This window comes from Canis aureus, chromosome 20 (assembly GCF_053574225.1).
Source record: "Canis aureus isolate CA01 chromosome 20, VMU_Caureus_v.1.0, whole genome shotgun sequence".
Classification (NCBI taxonomy): Eukaryota; Metazoa; Chordata; class Mammalia; order Carnivora; family Canidae; genus Canis; species Canis aureus.
In genome coordinates, this window is record NC_135630.1 from 24,527,287 (window position 1) to 24,551,357 (window position 24,071).

At 36.8% G+C, this 24,071-nt stretch overlaps 2 long non-coding RNA genes across 3 annotated transcripts in view; one reads left to right on the forward strand and one right to left on the reverse strand.

The window, feature by feature from the left end:
- The window catches only part of LOC144291573 (uncharacterized), a 75,727-nt gene that overhangs the window by 16,361 nt on the left and 35,295 nt on the right, over positions 1–24,071 (reverse strand). The window lies entirely within an intron of this gene.
- LOC144291576 (uncharacterized) lies at positions 1,758–22,365 on the forward strand. 2 transcript variants are annotated; one of them, XR_013358901.1, is made up of 5 exons: positions 1,758–2,043; positions 6,628–6,698; positions 19,554–19,852; positions 21,499–21,651; positions 22,081–22,365. It is a non-coding gene; the product is annotated as an uncharacterized LOC144291576 (long non-coding RNA). The 2 variants fall into 2 exon arrangements; XR_013358902.1 differs by having other exon boundaries at positions 22,084–22,365.

A 24,071-nucleotide genomic window follows, 5' to 3' on the forward strand; every position in this document is an offset into this window, starting at 1 on the left:
TAAGTTCTCTTAATTTACCATTTTATGTCTCTTGATCATGAAGCTCTTAAAATTTTGATGGGAGGTCTCAGATCTTCCATTAATGAAACTTATGTTCTAGCTAGCTTAGGAAACTGGATTAGGGATGAACAAAAGGTCTGAGTCAGAGTATAAACACTATCATTCAGGATGGTGTGTGGGAACAACTGAAAGATGGAGGAGTCCTGGTTAATTCACTAGTTATCACTCGGACTTTATCAAGGGGTGATAATCATCTGGACATTTCTGCTCATTCTAAGAAGACCAAAGAACTTTTTTTTTTTTTAATAAAGATTCTATTTATTTATTCATGAGAGACACAGAGAGAGAGGCAGAGACATAGGCAGAGGGAGGAGCTCCCCCGCAGGGAGCCTGACATGGGACTCGATCCCAGGACCCTGGGATCACATCCTGAGCCAAAGACAGATGCTCAATCATTGAGCCACTCAGGTGCCACAGACCAAAGAGCCTTTTAATCTGGGAGGCGGGACATTCATGACAACCTGGAATACCTTCCCTGTACTCCATTTCCATCTCTTGTCCACTTAGTCATCTGTGGAATAGTGGATAGAACATGGGCTAAAGTCATATCCTGGGGTTCAAATCCCACCTCTACCACTTGTTTGCTGAATTGGCTTAGATAACTCACTGATGTCTTCGAATCTTACCTTTCTTATTATAGAATAAGGGTATAAAGATTCAATGAGATTGTGGTAGTTGAAAGTTTAAAGCCTAAAACTCAGAAATGTAAAGAATATCATATTAATGTATTTGCTTTAGATAAAATGAAGTTAAAATTAATAAAATTAACTCTAAGTACATAATCTCTATCTCACCAGGTTGACAGGATGCTACTTTAAACATTGCGTCACTGGTTACTCCATCTGCAAATATTAAATTTATTTATATTTTATTTTACAGAACTGTGTACCTTATTGTATAGATTTAAGTGCCTAGTCAATTGGAGGTGAGTTTTTCCAGGAACATGATTTCTAAAACAAACAAATAACAACAACAAAATACACACATAATTAAATGAAAATAGAAGAGGTATACTATAAGCTTTCTTTTGCTAAAAAAGAATAGAGTTGGGCTTCATAATAAAAATAAAAGAATTTAGGTAAATGAATAACTTACATTGGAATAACTGAAGCAAATTTCTATCTCCAGTGGCTATTTTGTTTCTTTTTTAATTTTTTTTATTTATTATTTATGATAGTCACAGAGAGAGAGAGAGAGAGAGAGAGAGAGAGAGAGGCAGAGACACAGGCAGAGGGAGAAGCAGGCTCCATGCACCGGGAGCCCGACGTGGGATTCGATCCCAGGTTTCCAGGATCGCCCCCTGGGCCAAAGGCAGGCGCCAAACCGCTGCGCCACCCAGGGATCCCTATTTTGGGTTTTTTATCTAATGATTGCCTTACTTTCACAGATCATTGAGAATGTAAAACAAAAGGAGATATTCTTATTTTGCCCACTAAAATTGAAGTACTATTTTTCTGATGTTATATATCTTTATTGCCTCACATTTGGAAAAAATACAATGGAAAGTATAGCAAGTAGATAAAGCCATTCAGGGATCCCTGGGTGGCGCAGCGGTTTGGCGCCTGCCTTTGGCCCAGGGCGCGATCCTGGACCCGGGATCAAATCCCACGTCGGGCTCCCAGTGCATGGAGCCTGCTTCTCCCTCTGCCTGTGTCTCTGCCTCTCTCTCTTTCTCTCTCTGTGACTATCATAAAAAAAAAAAAGATAAAGCCATTCATATTTGGTGTAAGAATGCAAGTACATTTAAATTACAAAATAGAACAATTATAACAATATACTGGGATAAAAGTTATGTGAATCTGGTATCTCTCTCAAAATAACTTACTGTACTCTCAGCTTTCTTCTTGTGATGATGTGAGATGATGAAATGCCCCTGTGATAAAACAAGGTGAGGTGAATGGCAGAGACATTATGATGTAGTGTTAGACTCCTATTGACCTTCAGAAGGAGGACCATCTGCTTCCAGACCACTGTTGATCACAGGTAACTGAAACTTTATAGTAAAATTTAATATCTGGAAGCATGAGTAGTCCTACTTTGCTCTCTTTTCAAGACTGTTTTGGGTATTCTGGTTCCCCTGCATTTCCATAGGAATTTTAGGATTTTTTTAAATTTCTGCAAAAAAAAAAAAAAAAGTTCAAATTTTGATGGAGATTGCACTGAATCTGTACATCAATGTGGGGAGTATTGCAACTTCAACAATATTAAATCTTTCAGTCCATGAACATAGAAGTCTTCATCTATTTATGTCTTTCTATTTATTTGTCTTCCTTAATTTATTTCAACAATGTTTTATAATTTTGGTGTACAAGTCTTGTACTTTTACTAAATTTAGTCCTAAATGTTTTATTCTTTTTGACATAATTATAAAAAAAATTTTAAAAATATGCTTTCCTGGATGCTTATTGCTACTGTGTGGAAATACAACAGATTTTTGTATATTGAACACGTACCCAGCAATCTTGTTTAACTTATTTATTAGCTCTGATTGTTTTTATTGTGGATTCCTAAGCTTTTCTATATAAAAACTAATGTCTTCTGTGAATAGAAGTAGTTCTACTTTTTCCTTTCCAATGTGAACGCCTTTTATTTCTTTTTCTTTCCTCATGTCCTGACCAGAACCTCTAGAATAATGTTGAATAGAAATAGTGAGAATGGATATCCTGCATTATTCCTGACTTGGGGGATAGTTATTAGTATTTCTCCAGAAAGTATGATATTAGTTTTGGGTTTTTCATAAATGTCCTTTATTAGATTGAATAATTTCCTTTCTATTCATGTAATATCTATCAAGATGTTCATGTGGCTTTTGTCCTTTATTCCATTAACATGACTGCATTTATTAATTTTCATATGTTGAATGAACACTCCATACCTGGGATAAATCCCATTTGGTATAATTCTTATATGTCACTAAATTTGGTTTGTTAGCATTTTGTTGAAGGTTTTTGCATCTATATTCATAATGGATATTGGTGTATGATTTTATTTTCTTGTGATTATTTCATCTGGTTTTGGTGTCAGGATCATACTGGCCTTGTATAATACATTGGGGATTTGTTCCCATTTTTCTGTGTTTTGTTTTGTTTTTGGAAGAGTTTGTGAATATGTTAATTTCTCTTTAAACATTTAGTAGGACTCGTCCACAAAAGCCATCTGGGCCTGGGCTATTTTTTGTGAGATTTTTAAAAAATTACTAATCGAATCTCTTTATTTATTATTGGCTTATTCAGACATTAAATTTCTTCTTGAATCAGTTTCAGTAGTTTTTGTCTTTCTTCAAAAAAAATTTTTTTTTTTTGAGAGAAAGAGAGCACAAGTGGGGAGGAGGGGCATAGGGAGAAGGAAAGAGGGAATTTTAAGTAGGCTCCAAGCTCAGTGCAGAGCCCAATGTGGGGCTCAATCCCACAACACTGAGATCATATCTGAGATGAAATCAAGAGTTGGACACTTAACTGACTGAGCCATCCAAGTGCTCCAAGTCTTAGAATTTTTTAAGTTTCATCTAAGTTATTGAATTTTTTGGTGTATAATTTTTATAGTATTCTCTTACGATCCTTTCTAGTTCTGTAAATTCATAGTAATATCCCACCTTCCATTCTACTACATAGACATATAGAGCTAAATATATTAATATTTTCTTCAGTTTCCCAGAATTAGACCCCACTAAAATGAGAAAACACATGGTTGTTGATTTTATCCTAAATTTTCTGAAAATGGGCCACAATTCTTCCTCAAAACTTTAAAATCATTCATATTTTCTATGATTAATCTTTTATTGTTCTGTCATCCTACATCTATTAGGATTCAATTACTGACAGCAGAATATACAGACTTTAGCCTCACATATTTAAATAAATCAAGCCCCCCCCCCTTCCCCTTTTTTTTCTTAATTACCCAACATTGACAGGTGGGGAACTGGGAAGCCAGTGCTTGTTGCTGGCTCCAACACCACACAATTTCTGCCACTATCCATTCCATGAGAATGGACAACTTATGACCTGCTGTTTCACACTGGAAAATGAGGAACTCAGCCCTGATACCACTGTATTAGCTGTCACAGAAAAACCAAATGTTTCTGTGACTATCTTTACCAGCAGGATCCAGAGTTTTGCCCACACTGGTTTTATCAATTTTCAAGGTGATACTGTGGGGACATAGACAGATTTCCTAATGCTTTTGTTATACTTTATTTATAACTTTAGTCAGTTAGAAATGTAAACAAATTTTAAGAGTAATTTTCTCTTTAGATACAATATCTGTCTCCAGTGGTATCTTTTTTAACATGCTATTTGCTCCTTTCAGCTTTTATATATTTTTTAGAAACTTTCTATTGTACTCTCCTTCACATAACTCATGTTTGCATAGCTTCTAGTATTGGCATTTTTGTGTTCTCAGTTAAAGTTTTACTTCAATTTCCTCTCTACAACATCATGACATATTTTTGAGATAAAAAGTACTTATATTTTCCAAGTATTTGAAAGGACACCTACACTTAAAATGTCTGAAACTATAATGCTACAGCAACAAACATTTACTTGAAGCCATAAGGAGAAGAAACAAATTATATGACATGAGGGGATGGAATAATTAAAAAAAAAAAATATATATATATATATATATATATATATATATATATATATATACACTCTTCACTCAAATCAGTGGGAAAAATACCCAAGTGAGAACACTGAATGAAGAGTAATTTTCAATAATTTTTCTCTTTTGACTCAAATCCATTTGTATTATGTGCAAAATAGGAGACTCTTGGATATGAAAAACAATACTCTGTATTGAGATTCCCAGAACACAGTTGTATGCATCTTTTTCTTGCTGTCTTCATTCTGCCAGAATAGCTAATCTGCATTCATTGCACATTTTTTCCATAGAAATTATCTTGTTTATCTTCATCCACCTATGTCCAAGTTGATTTGAATGAAATCTCTTGATACTTATCTCTATTATAAATGTTTTATTGGAGTATAATATACACACATATATATGTATATGTATATATATATATATAAGACATATATATATAGAGAGAGAGAGAGAGAAAGAGAGAAAGAGAAGTACATAAATCATAAGCATAGAACTAAAAAAATGAAAGCAATTTTGGCATTTTTTTCTATTGATACCAATGTTGGCTTTATTATAAACTATGCTCCATGTTTTTTTTACTGAGTGAAATCCCAGCTTACCTCATTGAATAATTGTCAAATGACATATATTTAAACATATAAGATTTCCAGAGAGATCAGTTACTATATTAGAAACTTTGAAAAATTAGAAATTATCTAATAGTTTATTATTTTTAGGGCTACTGGGTAATTGATCTGGCAATTGTTTATAAGCATTATGACTGAATCTTCCTGGGAAAGTGGATGCTAAAGCTTTCTGAGCCTAATACAGGTAGAGCAGGATTAGACCTAAATCTAAAGCGAGCACTTTTTCAGGTACTAGGGTACTCAGCAGTGGCACACAAGAATTTTTGGTGACATTCTGTTGAATATTTTGAAACTTAAATGTCATATATTTATATTAATATGCCCTACAAAAAATATAATGGTTATAGCAAGCTTATAATTTCTCAAAGAAAAATTTGCTGAATCACAAAACAACAACAACAACAAAAAATATTTTAGGCCAAATCCTGTGAGGCTGGTACTGAAGACTGGCTCACTGGCTCCATTCCCACCTGCATGAAGTGGACCTTACTGCACGCTGCAGTCTGGAAGATAAGGACTACATTTCTTAGATGCCTTTAGAGGCCAGGCTTCCTGTGATCTACCATCAGCCTGGGTTCTAGGAGGCACACCTATTACACTTATGTATCTACCTTTGTAATTGTGACTCATAATTATTTAAGATCATAATTGGAACTTAGGAAAAGCCCCACTTCTGCTGCTTGTGCTGTCTCTGCAGAGAAACACAATCATGGGAGCACTTGGTTTTCTGTAGCAGCTGTAGCAGAGGCCCCCTTGACTCTCTTCTGTCATTAATCTCTTCCACCTCTATGTCATCATATAGAGTTAGGGTTTGGTTGATGGCAGCAGAACACCCTTTAGTTAATTTATGTTAAAAGAGGTTAAATAGCATTTTTGAGGTGACTCCTAATACTTTTGGAAGGGCTAGAGGAGCAAGCTCTAGGCTGAATTTGCAGGAATTACTCTCATAAAGTCTAACTGGCCTGACTAGAAGCCACTTTCTCTATTCCAATCTAGAAGATGAGGAATCAAGAGATTACCCCAGAAATTGTTGGCTTCAAGACTCCATCTTTTTGTCATGACTCACACACTACATGGATTGTGATTTGTTCATTCCAAATTTATTATTTTTCTATATTTTATTTTTATCTCTTTTTCACATTTTTAAATAAAGCAATCTGTTGATAATGAAAAAATGCAGTACTGCCTTATAAATGTAAAGATAGTTAAACTTACCATGTGCATACAGAAAATACAGTGTAAAATGGTATGGTTTTTAGAAATTATATTTTTCCACTCTGCACCAAATCTGACCGCCATCTCTGAGGCACTTGTCATTTTTTTACACATTGTTCTGTAGGTGGCGCCATTGCTGCACAGTGGTAGGTCAGCGGCATAAAAATTGGCCTTCAAGAAGAGGACTCAGAACAGGTTAATTTTAAGGATCATCTGCAACTCCAGCACGTGGTTGGGTCGGAGCTAAGTTTTTCCAGGTTTGGTCTGTGGTTAAATGTTGGCGAGTTGCCTCTACTGTCTGGAAAGTAAAGGCAAAAAAGATCTGGCTGGCTTAATGCACAAGTGGGTTTGTCAGCAAGAGAGAAGGTGCAGTGCCTTAACCTTTAATGGGATGCTCTTGACAGCCCAGTTTATGCCTTGTTTTGCTTCTTTCAGAGCTCACCTGGGCTGGTATAAAAATAGGCCTTTCTGCTCAAGAGGCCGACTTAGCCTGTAGGAAGGGCGAGGAGTTGCCTGGGAGAGGAAGCCATGACACTGGGGGAGCTGTTTTTCATTCTCAGTTGAACTCCTGCTTTGCCCCCCTCTTGCCCTGACACTCTTTCTTACCTTAGTAACAAAACGTGAATTCTGTATTTTTCTGATTTTTGCTTTATGGAATGAATCATTCCCTCAAAACTTTATTTTTGGAAGAAAAATTAAAGTAGAATATGAATGTGAGCAATAACACCCAAATTAAGATAGATCCTGGGGCTCATTAACCTATTCAAAAGCCAGACAATGTAACTGAATAGAAACACTGGCTCCTGTGCATTCCTTTCAACTGTTGAAATCTAGCAAATTTGAAAATAGGGTGGAAGAATAATAATTCTTAGAAAACCCCAGTTACTTGGAAATCTACTTGAGCCACATATTTGTAAAGGAATGCAGTTGCATTAATAACACTATCAAATAGACATGCTTAGTAAAGATTCACCCAACCATGATTCTGTGGGTCAGCTCTTTTGGGGGAAGTCCACTGTGTTCTCAGCACTATGATCTGTTATGTGCGGCACAGAATATAGTTTGTACAGCACATGTACATTCTTGGTAGGTAGAAATTTTGTTTGCTTTTTTTGTACTTTTAAATAAACAACATAGATTGGAAGAATGATTTCCATATCTGAAAACAATGATTTCCTGAACCCCATTCACATAGATTACAATGTAATTGCGTTTTAGGCAAAACTTGAAAATCTCCATTTCTAAATGCTCTATAAATTATTCCAAGACTTTGACAAGTCTTGGAAGCCTGGCCTGTAAAGAAGGAATAAGAAATTGCTGTTAGAAACCAGAAAAAATATGGCTATACTCCCGGGCTACAATTTCAAAATCAGTACACTTACAAAACTGGAAATGGGTAAAAAGATAGGCTGAGGGTGAGAAGTAAAAATTTGGATTTTTGGCATCTAATTCCCTTTATTGCCTTCTAATGACACCTTGATCAAAATTGCTTTTTTTCTCAAGTCCACTTTAATACATTTTCAGAGTAGAATCCTACTCATCTTCTAATGATATCTGAAAGTGGGACAGAACATACTTGAGGTAAAAAAATAATAATAATAATCATCTTTGTGCTAGCCCAGTTCTCCCATCCAAGTACTAACCAGGCCATACCCTGCTTAGCTTCCAAGATCAGACAATATTGGGTGCGTTCAGAGTAGTATAGTAGTAGACGTGTTGGCCCAATTCCTTATGAGCTGATCACTGGCTATGGAGCATGCTGCACACTTATGTGTCTTGGTGTTGCAAATTTTCTATTACATCAAGTGTCAAGTGAATGAAGAAGGCAGTAGAATCTAATACACACCAGTGTGTAATTTAAATTGATTAATAGAGGGATGCCTGGGTGGCTCATTTGGCTGAGCATCCAACTCTTGATTTCAGCTCAAGTCATGATCTCAGGTCATGATCTCGGGGTCATGAACTCAGGTTGAGGTTGAGCCCTGAATTGGGCTCTGTGCTTAGTGGGGAATCTACTTGTCTCCCTCTTTCTGCCCCTCCCCCTGCTTGTTCTTTCTGTCTCTCAAATAAATAAATAAATAAATAAATAAATCTTTAAAAATAAATAAGTAGACTAATAGTGAAGCGTACTCTCAAGCTGTGGGCATACTGATATGGAGTGGAAAAGAAAACGGAGATATAGTGTTTCTAACAGTATATTTAAAAAAACATGAAAAACCCAATGTAGAAGCTCTTCAGATAGTTCAACCTTGTATTAGAAAAAAAATTAAAAAAGAGTCATATCCTTCTATTCTTTACTGACTAAGGATACTACTTCTTTTTGCATTAATAAATTATATTTTATTATTATGTTTTGTTAACTATTTTTGTTATACATTTTTGCATCATATTTTAGAGATTAGAAATACCAAATACAATCATGACAACACAAGAGTAGTAAAAAGTAGTAAAAGACCTAAGTACTATAAGAAGATTATAAGAGTTTAACTTCATTTATCTTCTTTTTTTTTTTTCATTTATCTTCTTAATATTATTTTTGCTATTGTCCCATTTTTTCCTTCTGCATAAGTTATAAACTCTTGAATTTGTGTTCCTGTACTTTCATTTTTTTCATCTGGGGCCATTATCTTTTGACATGAAAAACAATCTTTAGTATTTCTTCTATTGTAGGTCTACTATAGCAACAATTTTTTTAGCTTTGGTTATATGAAAAGTCTTTATTTCTTCATTTTTTGAAGAATATTTTCATTCTGTATAGAGTTCTAGGTTAGAAGATTTTGTTTTGGTTTGGTTTTTTTCTCATTCGGTTCTTTAACTGTACCTTCTAGCACATAGTTTTTGAGTGGTATTTCTGTGAAGGTAATGTGGGTTTTTTCCCCTCTGTTTTAAGAATTTTTCTCTTATTAGTTTTAGAACAATGAAAGTTGAAGTTTTCTTTGTATTTATCTTGTTTAGAATCCACTGAATTTCTTGAATCTGTGGGTTATTTTTCACCAGATTTGAAAAAATTTTGGCCATTACTTATTCAGATAGTTCTTTTGTCCCAATGCCTCTCTTCTCCTTCTGGGGCTCCAGTTATGTGTATGTTAGATATTTTAATCATATCTTATATCTTTTATATGTTGCGTTTGGTTTCTTCCACTCTTGTTTGCTGCCTATGCCTCCTACATAGTTTCTATTGACCCATTTTGAATCTACAAACCTGGTCTTGTGTGTCCTATTTGCTCTTAAACTCATCAAAAGATTTGATTCCAAATTCTGTAGTTTGCATTTCTAGAATATTTGATTCTTTTTTATAAACTAATTCTCTATTATAATCCTCCATCTTTTCATCCATTTTCCTCAGCTTTCCTCCATCTTTTCATCCATTTTCCTCAGCTTTCTTTATATTAATCATGTTTACTTAAAATCTTCACTGTTACCCACAACTTCTGGACTCTCTCTAAGCTCGTACCTATTGGCTACTTTATCTCATGTCCCCCTTGGATCCACCATTTTATTTTGTGTTTTTATAGTATTTTAGATTCTCTCTTGTTTCTTGTATGATTTATTTTTTTCTGAGGTCTGTGCATGTGCCAGTTCATCTGCTACTTCTCATTCTATTCTGGTTTTTATACCATTTATCTGTTATGAGGACTCTGTTGGAAGATAACTTTCAATTGCAGAGAATCCAAAGTTCTTTCTATTTGTAAATTGTTGAAATGTCACACATCGAGAATAGTGTTTTGAGAAACTGTTCTGAGAAAATTCTGTGTTTCAGCCACTGTACAGAAGCATGAAATGCTGGAATTTAAGGATTGTTCTTGCCTAATATATTCTGCAAATACTATCTGCAGTTTATTAGTCCAGATTAACTTTATTTTTCCATGACTATATTTCTCTCTGTGATATTATTAGTGGCAAGAAGAGTATTTCTTTTAATGTTTACTTTCAAAAAGGGAAAACAAAGCTTTTAGATTCGCTCCAATATGAAAAAGGGCTCTCTCTTTCTTTTGAAAATCATAGCTCACATAGAATACTTTTCCTTTCCCAATTCATCAATTCCACTTCTCATGTTCCAAATGTTATTATTTTATTTAACCACTTCATAACCATATGAGCTACATGAGTGTTACTTACATAGAGACCAATGCCAGAATGGCTTATTTAGCTATAAACTGATTTTTCTCCAAAAAGCAAACATGTTACATATACTTTGTACTTAAAGGAGCCCCAATCAAACATTTGAGACCCACTTAATTGTACGGAAGGAAGGGAAATTAACCTAGGGTATTCAATACCTAAGCCCATTTTAGAACAGCATCATACATTTTAAAGTTGACTCATTTTATTAGTTTTGCAACATATTTTATAAAACCTTTACTCTCAGGAATGATTAATAAGAGAATATGCCTTCACTATGCAGACATTTTTTCTTCTATTAGAGTCACTGTGACCTAAAAAGCATTCTTTTGAACTTCTAGGAGAAATGGCTTCAGATTTATTGTCTTTCATAGCCCTTTAGGGGACATATAATAATATAAATTTGTTTAGATTATGAATCCATTAGAATATATAATATAAATGTTTTATATATAAAATTCTAGGCAAGATTTATAAACAAATTTTAAATAGATTTTCAGAAATTATTTATTCATCTCTCTCAGGTAATAAAGGAAGATTTGTTTCATTTTGCTTTGCTTTGCTCTTGAAAAAATATGGCATACCTTGTTTAACAATAGATAAAAGACATAGCTTATTGAACCCAATTTGTTCCTTTAGAAGGAAAAATCAGAGACAGCAGTGTCAAGGCAGCCTCAGACCCATGTAGGGGATTTTTCTGAGGCTTTCCAGTAATACCCACCCACCTCTTTAAACTCTTGTTCTCTGCTTGACATATAATTCTCACTCAATACTACATACAATTTTCCTCTGATTAATACTTCAGTCCTCACATTCAGATTCACAATATTTTTAACTAGCAACTTCTCTGCTATCATCTAATGGCATGTATAGGGAAAACCTTTACTGTATCTCACTTATTATCACTCCATTTACCTACCTTCTGACTAATACAAATAATTTATAATCTCCACATACAGTAATCCCCTCTCATGAGAATACTTCCCAGCACTGAAGCAGAGAATCATTAGGATACATCATTGAAAAATAATCCACAAAAAGAATTATGACTACTTATTGTTGGTAGATAGGTTGAGATCTTTGACAACTATGATCCCACAATGTCTCTCTAGCATGTCTGATGCAGGGTTGCTGTGGATTGAAAGAATTACATAAACATAAAGTGTTTAGTGTGATGTCCTACATTCAGGAAACCCAAACAATTTTAGTTATTGTTAATATTATTAATATTAGATAGCAGTGCTTTTTCCAACTCAGTACACAGCCATATCTCTCTTGACATTAGTATGTCCCGGCATTTTTGTAAATAAAATAGGGGCCATTATCAGAAAGCCGTCTTTTTTTCCCAAAAGATGACTAGGTTGTACATAATCACCCAATTATATCATATTTAAGCAAAGTCTGTAACTCTAGAATATTTGATTTATGCTTGTTGAAACAAAGTTTTAAATTTGTCTTTTCAGCTGAATGGTTTACTTTTTCGACAAAGGTGGAACTGACTATTAATTTCATCATCATGTCCAAATACACTAAGAGTGGATCATAAATGTGTAGTTTCTTGATTGAACATGAATTCATGAAGAGCTATCTATCAGCCTGTATAAACATTCATAGACAACCTTCTCAGGTTTATGTGGGGGTGTGTATAAGGTTGCAAAGGGAGGTGAGGAATACAGCAGGTCATGTTTGTATTATATCAGAAAAATTCCTTTCTAATCTTCTCATGAACAGATTCAACTGAATGGTTTATTATTTTCAACTAGTTCTCTACTGTTAGAAGTTTCAGCTTTTTTTTTCCCCCCACAAGGCATCAAAGAAATTTAGCAAGGCTCATTTTACTAGTTTGTTTTCTATCACAAGCCAAATATGCTTTAGAAATATGAGCGACTATGTCATTTGTCAAGTTCAACATGTAATTAAGTGGGCCCCTTTAAGCAGCATGCAGAGATAAGAAGGTAGGATTTTAGCCACACATTTACAGCACACCTACACAATGCCAAAACTAGGTGGGTTGTATAATTTATTATCTAAATTGGGACACTTTAGAGAATAAGAAGAGGCTGTGTTCTTAAAGACAATAGAAGAAGAGGCATGAATTGAGACTGTCCCCAGTTAATTAGGATATATGGGAACTTTAACTATAACCCTCCTAAGATCTTGGAAAAATACTAGAAGACAAGAGATGTCTTTTGTTTTCTTGTAAACTATCCCATAGATCTATATGAGGCCTGTCCAAACTACAGCTTAATCATTAGATGATGACCTTTGATATTAGTTGAATAAGTACAATCTGTTACATCGATAATAAACCTTACAGAGGAGGTGAACAAATTTAACAGCAGATTGGGGACAAGAGAATGATGCCTGAGCATGCCCTTCAGGAACTGTATCAGAATATCTGAGCCTCCTTGGAACTCAGTTTCTGCCAGATGTTTCCAACATCAAGGTCCAACTCACATTTCTTAGATATTCTGGGGTTCTGGCCCCAGTTAGAGGTCCATCTATGCATCCATCAAGACTAAAGTTGGAACTAGGTCTGTCAGGGCCATGCAGAAAAATGAAGGTCTCAAGAACTGTGGCCTGAATGTGAAATAGAAGTGCATAAAGCAGTTTTACAAGAGGGGATCCCTGGGTGGCTCAGCGGTTTAGCGCCTGCCTTTGACTCCAGGGATCGAGTCCCACATTGGGCTCCCTACATGGAGCCTGCTTCTCCCTCTGCCTATGTCTCTGCCTCTCTCTCTCTCTGTGTCTCTCATGAATAAATAGATAAAATCTTAAAAAAAAAAACAAACGTTTTAGAAGAGAAATCAGTCAGCAGGAAGAACCTCAGTAGACTTTGGGTTTAAAAAATCGACATCCAGGGATCCCTGAGTGGCGCAGCGGTTTGGCGCCTGCCTTTGGCCCAGGGCGCGATCCTGGAGACCCGGGATCGATTCCCACGTCGGGCTCCCGGTGCATGGAGCCTGCTTCTCCCTCTGCCTGTGTCTCTGCCTCTCTCTCTCTCTGTGACTATCATAAATAAATAAAAAAAAAAAAAAAAAAAAAAAATTAAAAAAAAAAAAAAAAATCGACATCCAGGTATAAAGAAAAAGTTTTCAAACTGAAGGAAAGATTCTGTCTCAGATTACCATAGACATCCAAGGGATTAGTTTGAGCCTCAGAGGAGCCCAGGCCTAGGTGGTGCTTTGGTTTAATGAGACCTAGAGGCAGGATGAAGCAGAGATAAGTTCAAATCCCAGCTGGATTGAAAAGAACACAGGCAGTCTGAGGTTTAAATCTTCCATTCAAAGGTACTGTGAAGGAGGTGGCTACATCTGTAAATGGTTCCTGGTATGTCTTAGGGCCTGTGTTTCTGGACAGATAAAAATACCATGGAGAATAGCAATAAGTAGCAGTGAAAAAAAAAAAAGCATATGTTTCATCATTGAATATTTTCATGTGTCTGAAAGTATTTAAGACGCCCTTCATTTCTCCTTCTGAATTCTAGGAAGCAACCAGCCACAAAAGATAAGATTAAGGGCCACAGAGGTCCCAATAGCTCTGTGTTTGTCTTACCCAATGGATGAGAGGAAGATGCATTTAGGAAACATCAAAGAATGACTGTAAAACCATTAACAAAGCTTCTGGAACTTCACTCTTCCAGGAAAATTCATAGACCCATAAGATCAGAGAACCAGAAAGGAGCCTGGAGACCAGTGATTCAGGTCCCCTCCCTTGACAGATGAGGCTAATGAGACCCCACGTTGTTAATAAGTTGTCCAGAGTTGTCACACAGCCAGACAGTGGCAGAACTAGTGTTAAATCTCAGTGCTCCTGACTCCCTGTTGAAGTCGGTGGAGGGAGGGTGAGAAGGAAGTGTTTAGGGGGAAAAAGAATCTGAAATCTAAAAGGTGGGAGATAGGTAAATTTAAAAAAAGGATTTTCAAATTTGGAATGTAGAGTTAGAAGAAAGCATAAGAGTGGCAGAAGCAAGCATGTAATCAGAAAGTAAGGGAGGTGCCCTGGCTGGAAGAGGCAGGCAATAGAGAAGATTAGGGAGACAAAATTAAGGAAAAGCTCTAAAGGCAACAAACATATGTCACTTGCCACCAATTAGGGTCATTCTTGCTATACACCATGGATTATTTTTTTGACAATGATATTTTAGAGGAACTGCCCTGACATCCTTTGTTCCCAAACACCTACAGCATTTGCTTTTGTGTACTCCAAAAATATCTTGTAAATTAGTCAAAATGGTTTGTCATGGCACCCATAAACTGGGGAATGGGGTTATGGCATTGATTCAGATCTGATCTCTGAACTTTATGTACAAGTTGTTCAGAACCCAAATCATTCATTCATGGACACAGAGATGGCATTTCATGCAGGCTGGTGTATTGCTTACATGTCTCACCATTTGGCCAAAATGAGATCCACGATGTTCACAATCATTCCTAGAATACTCTTCTCCCTATTTGCACTCTTCAAAGTCTGGGATTAGATTTTGTTAACTTCTGGAGGTTATGCCTGGAACATACTGAGTGCTCAGTAGGTATTTTTTAAGTTCACGAAGGATAGATAAGTAAATGGCCATCACAAATTACATGGTCTAGTGAGGTTGAATGGTTTGGAGCATCTCATTCAAAGAGAACTTGTTACTTATTATTGGAATAAAGAAAAGGGGGAAAATGCACATTTAACTTTATATAACTTTACACAAACAAGAAGCCCCGATAAATGTGATACCAGGAAGTTACTGGAGCATGTCCACCCCCCAAATAATTTTCCAAACGTGAACTTTTTTCATGACTCAATTCCTCTACACTGTGTAATAACCAAATACAGAAATGAAGACCATGTAGGTCTGTATTTAATCTATCCCTTTGACCTATTTCACTCTTCAATCAACCAAAGTCAAATGAAAATTGCCTGAAGGAGCTAAATTTTAATAAAACAAAATTTTAGATAATAATCTAAAAGAAAAGCACATGGACAATATAGCTAAGTGGATCAGGGTTTCTGTTTTCATATTGCTGAATTTAAAGTCACGGCGGCAGGGAGCTCATGTCACTAAGGAGCAATCAACCACAGCCCCAAAGTTCCCTAAGTAACAGAGCTGTGAGTGGCCTGGATCCAGCACAGACTGCTTTAGCCTGGCTTTGCCTAGAGGATCAGCCCCACAAATGAGAGCTGTAATATCAGTTTTCACCAGAAAAGTAGCTGAAGACTATTTTTTAAAGGCATGTATTGTTTTGATTGATGAAAGAGTGGAACTAGTAGATATCCTTTTCTTCCTAGTACAGCTTGTTCCTTTGCAAACAGGATGCATCTTAGAGGGAAGGAAATTTAGAGCATATGAAATAAACATTAGCCAATCATGAAGCACCCCCACCCCAATAACCTTTACTGGGGGAAAACGGGCACATCAGTTAACAAGTAGGACATTTCTGGAAGCAGATTCAGTTATCTGTGAAGAGTCAATCACTTTAAGAGAGGATAGAAACTGCCTTCTGGGTATTTTCAGAGAAGTATAGCACAGTATAGATTAACTTGGCTGTTCAAGCAAAATATAATTTCTTCCTTTTCAGAACTTGTTTGATCTTTTTATGTGATCCTACTTATCTGAGCTGTGGAGAAAAGCATTTGGTTCAACTCAGAAAACAAAGTTTGATCTAACAATATACATATTCTCTTGAATACCACTTAGGTTTTCAGGAATTGCCTCCTTCCCCACCCCAGTGCTCTAGACAGAGACATGTCAACAGATAAACTGAAAGACTCCCCAACAGTGTATGGTGGGGAGTGAGGAGCTAGGATAGCCTCATAGCAACAGAGAAGAGGGAGGTCTCAAGGATCCCTGCATCAGCCCCCGTAGAGCCCTCAACTCTTCTGCTGCCACACAATGTTCCTTCCACCTGATTACTGTACAATCTATAGCATATAAAGCTGAATTTTTTGGCTAATGAACTCAGCTTTCTCAGGGCTCCTTCTTCCCCACTTGGCACTACTTTGGCTCTTACCAGTTTAATTTCTATTCCTGAGATTGGGCTCCAATTCAACTTGTGGCCTTGGATCCGGGGTCATTTGCCTATGTGGCTGTTGCACTCCTCCTTCACCTAAGCTGACTGACCTGGGCCACTGTGTACTGTGTGTGTCCCTCCTGAGGGAACACAAGATGTTTTTAACACATTCACAACCACGGAGTTTAATGGGGACTTTGGAACTTTGACTCTAGGCCATGCGGCAACTCTAGGCATGCCCAAAATAAGAAAAGTTCAAAAGTCTCTGTTGGTAGTGGTGGTGGCGGCAGCAGCAGCAGTAGCAGTATGGGTGTGTGGGTGTTGTACATTGCCTTCAAATTATTTAGCATGGAGTCTGTGTTAAAAACTTTTGCTCAGAGACAGGACTCCTGGAAGTGGTGTCTTTCTACCTGTTTTGTCCTCTATGCCCATTTTCCTCCCATAAGGCAGCAAAATAATAAGAGGCATACCTTCCCATTCTTCTTCCTCTCAGGTAAAGAATTCCCCTACAAAAAACTTAACCATTTAGATCTATGAGGCCAGGATTTTGGTATGTTAAATATTTATTTAATTTATTTAAATTATTTAAATTATTTAATCTAATTTATTTAAATTAGAGTAAGTTAGAAATTTTTTTAGATATACACACAGACTGCTTTCATACTATTGTCTTGCTATAGCCTGGAAAAGGCTACCTATAAGAGGCAAGGCTGATGGTAGACCTCTTACTCTTGGAGGCGTGTGCCCTCTCCTTTCCTACAGGGACCTTAGGACTTAGCCTAGGGACTTCGAGGGAGCAGCATTCATAGGAGGAAATGAAACACATTTGTCTATTTTCCTCAAAATACTGTCTCCATTCTAGGAGTGGGAGGTGGCTGCTGGGTCTGTTCTGCTCCCCTCTTTATTGTCCAGGCTCAGCTGTGCCCTCTAACAGCCCATAGACCATGCCTTCTTCTTTCCCTGGCTTCCTCAGAGGCCCTAGGAACCCCCATTAAATTTGACCTCAACCATTAATTTGAGGAGTGGGGAGAAAAAACATGTCTGTGGAAAGTGTAAATGATTATGCAGTTTTTCAGAGACAACTTCAGAACCATCTTAACTATGATTAACAAGGAGAAAGCTACACACCCAGCACTGTTCTTGAGAGTCCTGCTTTCTATATTAAGCCAAATTCATGCTTTTTCTTGCATGTAAGTGAAAACAAAAAAACAGTCTTTCCATACTTTTCTTACCTCTGTCATCAAATCAGGAACATGATAATGCCAACTCATTTCTTACTTATGTGCAGAAATGCCAGTGTTTTTTTGTGAAGTGTGTGTGGTATATGAAGAATAACAACAATAATTACATTTCTCCCAAGTGAATGGGGTGAAGACAGCATGACTCTTGCAGACGAAGTGTTATTTGAGGCAGAGTCCTCATTTATATATTGTGACTAAAACTCAGAATTGAGGCAATAATTACATTTTAATTTCATACTGATAAAAACTAGACTAAAAACTAAAAACCAGCCAAGTCCAGCTCCTATCAACAGAGCATTTTATTTTTTGCTTTATAGCATTTTATAGTCTAGTTCACATGCTCATGTGATGCATTAAATACTAAGTGAGAAACAGTTCAGAGGAATCAGAACCATCTTGCATTTTAAAAGGTGGCTGTTAAAAATAACCTTTAAAGAAAGCCTAGCAAAGAGAGAGAGAGAGAGAGAGAGAGAGAGAGAAGGCTAGCAGCTATCCATTAACTCCTTGACTCCACCAAGTCATTTTAACCAACATTTCTGTAATGGAGGGTTTCATGGAGGAAAATATTCTGAATGGCCAAGAGATACTCCTTGAACTTGGAGGTATGATTCAAAGTCAGACTCTTGACTTTTCAATAATTTTGTTTTGTTTTTTCACAGGCAATTATTTTTTCTTTTTTGAAGTAGGCTCCATATCCAGCATGGGGCTTGAACTCTCAACCCTGAGATCAAGTGTCATATGCTCTACTGACTGAGCCAGCCAGGCACCCCTGTTTTTATTTATTTTTTTTTTAAATGGAGACTTGCCCTTTGCTGTGCAGAGCTTAGGAAAGGGCTGGATAAATTTGCATAAGGAGTGCAAAAAACCTTCTGGGAAAGAAGGACAGAGATACTTCCTCTCAACCTCTGCTCTTTACAATTTGAGGTTAGGAAAATAGGGCACAGTAGAATGTGGTGTCCCTGACTAGAACCTGAAGGGACAAAAGATAATTTTTGAGTCCTTAAGGAATGATCTAAACTGATGACCCAAAGGTCATAACCTGGAGTTGATTCTTGCACAAGGCTTGTAAGGAAGACCCTCTGCTGGACTCTAGCACTTAAGAACAATGACTGAGCTTGTAGGTCTGATCTTGGAGCCTTGACCATCAAGGCTTGGATAGGAATCTGGGCCAGCAAGGACATCCTACGCTGATGTAATTACAGCCACCAGAGCATATAGGATCCAAATATCCTTGTAGAAACCATTGCCTGGTGTTTGGAAGTAAAGCTCTTTCTAGAGGGCACGAGTCCCTGAGGGTAAATGGAAGAAGTCCATTTGTAGACACACAACTAAGAGATAGGAATATATTTGTATCCTGAGTTGGTGAATAAGTACACCCAAATTACAAATCAAATAATAATCAAGATTCAGTGAAATAGTATGCTCCTCCTCCTAGTCTAGATGCTTAGAAGTAGAAAGAAGTTTAGACCATGGTACTGACCACAAGGAGTTCTGCTGAATACTAGAGAGGCAGTTGCAGAGAATAAGAGAGAGTATTGAAAGCATTAAGTGTGCATAAATTATATATATATATATATATATAGAGAGAGAGAGAGAGAGCATTTACTAGTTATTGGATCTTGCTCTTAGTGCTTCACATCTAATAACTCATTTAAATTTTCAATAATCCCATTATTTTTATTTCATAGCTGAAGACACTAAAAACAGAACTTAAATAATCTGCCAAAGGTCACACAGCAGTATGTGGAGAAGCCAAGACTGATACCCATAGTCCTGCTTCATAGTCTGTGCTCCCAAGTAACTATACCACACAACCACCACACATGTGGTCCCAGGAGTTCGGAGTAAAAAATAGCAAAACTTAGGTAATGCAGATAAAGGCCCAAGACTAATTTTACATCGAGACTCAAAGCAAAAGTTACATTTTACAGAGAAGCAGACGGAGTAAAAGGGATGCATTAAGAGCATGTGTGTTATTTAAGCAAAGGTAGGTTGATTTCTTTAAACTACCCTTTGTAAATTGTAAGATAAAGAACTTTTATAGTAGCCATCAAGATGGTGAACACTATGTTTTCTTTCTTAGAGGATAACCAAAGGAGCTTAATTTCATTTTCATATATCTAGCTTCTTATCGACCTTTTCGTTATATCCTCATGTTTGTATTCATTCAGTAAATACTTAATAAGCACTGAAGATTTAACAATTAATAAGATATGTTCCTTGCCTTCAAGGAACTTACAGATAAACAGGGATGATAAACAATCAAGCAAAATAACCAGTATAGGGTGAAAAGTGCTGTGCTATAGGGGCAAAGGCAGACAGCCCTGGACACCAAGGTAGGGCATGTCCTCCTGTGAATCAGGAAGGGGTGCATAAGGAGGGGCTATTTGAGCTGATTCGAGGAAGGGTAGTGTGCGGAGGACAAAGGAAGCAGTATATTTAAAGTCCTGGCAAGAGAAAGCATTTTAGGAAATGAAAGCCATTCAGTATGTCTGAAAAAATTAGGCTTATGTGGGGAAATGGCTTGGCAGGCAGGGTATCTGATAAGACCAGGGACACATTTGAGTTAGATAATGAGGGTCTTTAGAGCAATTTAAGATTTACTGATTCTATTGTGAGGACAATAGGGAGCTGCAGAAAGGCTTAAAGCAGAGATGTAACAAAATCAGATCTCTATTAAAGGAAAAAATCCTGTTTGCAGCATAGACAAGCTTTGGGAGTTTCTGAGACTGCGTGAGCTGGTCAGTAGCTAAGGCAGTATGTCAGATGACAGATAATGATAATCTGACCCTTTTGAATAGCCATTAAAACAAAAAATATGGGCTGATTCAAGAGATGTTAAGGAAGGAAAACCAATAACCGATTGGAAGTAATGAACAAAGGAGAGAAGGGAGCCAAGAAGGAGTTCCACATTTCTGACCTGGTCAGATGCGTGGATGGTACTGCCACCATGTGCTATAAAGAATAAACTGAGTTTGAGCTTTTAGGGAATCACCATGTAGCTATCTCTGGTGGGCTGTGACTGCCCTTTCCTTTGGGGCTGGGGGCCAGGGCCAGCAGCGTCTCACTAGCCACGATGAATTTTGATATTGTTAGCAAAGAGATAAGAATTAAAGCCATGGAGTAGGGGGAGGGGAGAGGAGAGAGGGATGAGATAAGTCATGGAGAAAATATTCTGTTGAGGAGGAAAGATGCTGAGCCAGATGAATAATGAAAACTGACTTTTGAGTGCTGATCCCCGAGAACACTCAAGGAGTTTTTGGTGATTCTGATGAAAGTGGATTCAGTGAAGTGAAGATGGTAGAAATCAGATCCAGGTGGGTTGAGATATGAATGATTGGTGAGGAAATAGACGCTAAAAGCAAGCAAACTTTTTTTTTTTTTTAAAGGATTTTATTTATTCTTGAGAAACATACAGAGGGAGGCAGAGACACAGGCAGAGGGAGAAGCAAGTTCCCCACTGGGAACCCCAATGCCAGACTCGATTCCATGACGCTGGGGTCATGCCCTGAGCCTAAGGCAGATGCTCAACCACTGAGCCACCCAGGCATCCCAAGCAAACTCTTGCTAGAAGTTTGAGAATTTAAGAGAGACTAAGATAGTTTTATTTTTGTTTTATTTTTTTTCCAATAGGAAAGATGAAAGACTCAACCCCAAAGGAAAAATGGGACTTTGTTAAGCAATCTGAACTCTTGGCTTCTAGGGGACCTAATTCTACAGTGACAACTTTTCAGATTTATGGATGGTGGGGAAAAAAATACTAAAACCTTGATTGAGAGTATTGCAGTAAGTTAATTTGTCTCCGCTATTATCTCTTCCTCCTTGGACCTGGAATACAGTGAAAATAAGTCTTGTGAAGAACAAAAGAATTCAGAGGAATTTGATATTTTAATCTTTAGTTTCTTGTTGATTCATCTTTCCCTCATCTCACACAAGCCACTTTAACTTAATGAAATATAATAAGTGAGGACTTGGTAAAAAGTACAAATCATAATTAATATTGACCAAAGAGAGTTTGAATAAACAATGGCTATTGCATTCGTGCACAGGTATGTTATAGGATGTTAATATTAAAAATAATCTTAATTAAAATGAAGTTTTACAGTTTTATTTAATCCCATCTTACAAATAAACACTATGTAATCTTTTAGAGATATTTTTGTCACATTATCTACAAAAACATATAATTAATGTCTCTTTTTTCTTTTTTTCCAGCAGAAATCAGCAGACTGATTCCTTTAAAAGTAGCTACTTCCTCATTTAAATCATTTAAAGGGCTACACAAAATATTCTCGTAAGTCTAGTCTGAGGACTATTTTTCATTTAAGAATTCCCTGCTCCTGAGGAGCCTGGGTGGCTCGGTCTGTAAACCATCTGCCTTCAGCTCAAGTCATGATCCCAGTGTCCTGGGATCAAGCCCCATGTCTGGCTACCTGCTTAGTGGGGAGCCTGCTTCTCCCTTCCTGCTCATGCTCCCTCTTGCTATCTCCATCTTGTTCTCTCAAATAAATAAATGAAATCTTTTTTTAAAAAATGAATTTCTCCTCCTAACAGACCCTTACTACATTTCCCTATAAGAAAGCATCCTTCTCTCTCATAGTAAATCCACCCAACAGCCTTTGCCTTGGATTTCTTTATTTTATACTTTCAAAGACAGATGTATAATAGAAGACCTTCCTTTCCTTGTGAGCTTGATTTAAAGATCTACAGCTTGCTTTTCTTTTTGTGGTCAAGGGTTTATACAATCCATTTAGATTATTTATATTCATTTATGCTTTTTTGTTCAATGTATGTAGTGACAAAATTAAATAATTAATTCAATAACATTAAAAGTCTGCCAGGGTCTGTGATAAACCTTAAGAATACAAAGACGAATAAAGCATGATTTTATCATCTAATAGAGGAAGGAAGATGTTTAAGGAAGGAAATTTACTAAATATGTTAAAGATGCTATCATAAAAAAAAGATGCTATCATAAAATTATGTCTGTGGTGAAGTGGATCCACAAGAAAGAAGCAGTCTTTCTGTTGAGGGTCTGGGAGGAGTGGGATAAGCTTCATAAAGATGATTAAGACCAACTGAATGATGGTTTCCAGGTCTTTACTGCCTCCTTAGAACAAAATTATGCATCCATATCGTTTTTCATGAGACATTACAGTTGACACTTGAACAACATGGCGTTGGGGTCACACACACCCCCGCTGTGTAGTCAAAAATCCATGTGTAACTTTTGATGCCCCCAAAACTTAACTGCTATTAACCTACTGTTGACCAGAAGCCTGACCAATAACATAGTCAACTAACACATATTTTATATGTATTATGTATTATATCCTTACAATAAAGTAAGCTAGAGAAAAGAATGTTAAGAAAATCATAAGGAGGAGTAAATACATTTATAATACTGTACTGTAAGAAATCCATGTATAAATGGACCCACGGAGTTCAAACTCATCTTGCTCAAGGGTCAACTGTACTGGTACTCTGGGTGTTGAATAGGGAGAGTGTATTACTCCACTCCAGCAATTTTGTGCTTCGCCATGTACCTTGCATCGAGCAATGAAGTATTAAAAATCTTTAAATTTATTTTAGTGATTGACTGCTTTTCTGGATCTGCCACTCACCAGGAGAAAAATATGCCCTGAGTATCCATAGATCCCATAATGAGAGACATGAGGAGAGGCTATAAACCTGACTCTCAGTCTGAAGCAGAATTTCTGTAGCTCATCTGAAAACTCAACAGCATGAGATAAATGATTATGGTTGTAATCCACCAACATTTGGGGATTATTTATTACCTAACATACAGCAACCAAAACTTCAGTAATATCATGATCCCTTATCAAGGCAAGGAAGACACACATGTCAGAAGAATGGGGTATAAAGGGTATTCCAAGCAGGAGGAACAGCATGGGCAAGTTCCTCCAGGTCCATGAAAGTCTTATTATGACTGCAAATTGTTCAATAGATGCTAATATAGGGAGGAGTGGGACATAGAATCAGACTGAGATAATCAGGAACAGAGAGTCATAGAAGAGTTTGTTACCATGTATAAGGGTTTAGCCTGTAGCCTATAGGTATTAAGAAACCACTGGCATAGTTTGAGCAAAAAAGAGATGTAGTTAGATATGCATTTTAGAAAGAATTTCTAAAATTAGCAATGTGGGGACAGTGTGGAGCCAGGCCAGTGCCAAGGAGATTCAGGA